Source organism: Wasmannia auropunctata, unplaced genomic scaffold, assembly GCF_000956235.1.
Source record: "Wasmannia auropunctata unplaced genomic scaffold, wasmannia.A_1.0 LD335967.1, whole genome shotgun sequence".
Classification (NCBI taxonomy): Eukaryota; Metazoa; Arthropoda; class Insecta; order Hymenoptera; family Formicidae; genus Wasmannia; species Wasmannia auropunctata.
Genome location: NW_012026923.1, coordinates 70197 through 72059, shown reverse-complemented (window position 1 = coordinate 72059; position 1863 = coordinate 70197).

Below are 1863 nucleotides of genomic sequence, written 5' to 3'. Positions count from 1 at the left end.
TCGGAAAGAATATTAAAGTATATGCGACACAATACACACTTTATTTAATAGACATAATGAATTCGGATTAACAGACAGGCCAACGCATGTATGTGTTTATTTAACGGACCGAATTATTCATAATCTTTGAGATATACTTAAAGTTATCACTACTTATCTCACGAGAACAGTGCAGGCCCGTGAGGTTAGATACCTCAGGGGGGCGGGGGGAGAAACTCACCACGGCCATCGCCCGTATTGAAAACGTAATTGCTGGTGACTCTAATAGATGGCTGGATCGGTACCAGTAATGTATCGATAACTAAATCCCTACAATTACCGCACCGGTCAGAACGCGATTGTGGAACGCGGTATCGATCTCTTGCCACACGAGCCCCGCACTGTGTTCGGCGCCCACGTGCACGAATCGTCTCTCCACTCGCACCCTTTCACCAGCGAGTCGCGCGATCCTCGCCACCGCGGACTGTCTACTTCCGGCGGCGAGCCGAGGACGCTTGGCGCGACAGAGTTCTTCGAGCTGCTGAATGCACTCGTCGCATCGTCGCAACCACGCGAAACACTCTGCCAGAGTGGTGATCTGGCGACTCTGCTCCAGCAGTTCGTTTTCCACTCGCTCGAGTTCCATGATTTTGTCTATATCACGTCGTACTCTTCCACGAAACACTTGCACGTGTTTTCGCGACACTGTCGACACGTTTGGTCCATATTTAGAACGCGGTAGTCCTCTAACTCTTCGCCTTCCTGATACATGCACTCTTTTCGAAGAACGGTGCACACATTGCAAAAAGTATCGTCCAGCTCACCACGTTCATCAAATTCACGCTCCCACTGCAGCCTGTGCTCGTCGATCTGCCGTTTTACAGCGGCGGGGTACTTCCACTCGCCGTAGATGTATGGGTCTATCACCAGCAACTCGACGTACCTCTCGCTACCCACGGAAATCGTAATGCACAGATTATGGTTATACTTGAGCTTCTCGACGATTCGCTTCGCCCAGTAGTACCTGTTCTCCACACGACTGAAATCTATGTACAGATCGTCGTTCCGGATTTTTTCGTTCCGGATTTTTTCGTTCCAAATATTGTACACCTCGTGACACCTTTCGTAGTCCTCGTACGCTTTCTCGCGATACCACGCGTACACTTTTCGTTTCGCGTGATGGGGCCACTCACGCACGGGCTCTCGGTCGACTGTGACTCCCTGTCTCGCGAAGCGTTCACCAGTTCCGCGTATTCCTAGTTCCCGATCGCGTAAAAACTGCACCGGCGATACGTGTCGCACATCGGTCTCTCCATGCGAATCACGGAGAACGCACAGGACATCGAACTCCTCCCAGCTTATAGCCCTTACCCTCTTCATGTCGCTAATGTTTTTTTTACGTGCTCTGATTCGTGCACATTGGACACACGCTGCAAGGAATTATCACAAACATCCTCACACGGCAGTTGGAGCAGAATCGACCACTTAGCACTTGTTCGTAATCGATCTCGTGCTTCAACACTAGATTCATTCCGTAAAGCTCAGTGTCTCTCAGCTGAATCATACAGGAGGCGCATAGGGCCAGAGCACCTCCGGTCGAATAGTAGCACAGGATCATGCAATGCTTGGTACGCCCGGTCAACGCACGGAGTTCCGCCTGCGACACGTATCTCTCCCTGTGCAACGTTAGATCTTCGCTCTGATCACTAGCGACACCCGTATCGGACGACAACGTGCCTTCCGATTCATCCTCCACATCAACTTCCACGTCTTCGCGCACTCTATTCGCACGATGAGCCATTTGACACACTCTTTGACCGATTCATTAGACTTCCGAGGCACCTTCTGTGACACCGCGCGCTTTGAATGACCTCTTATACCTCT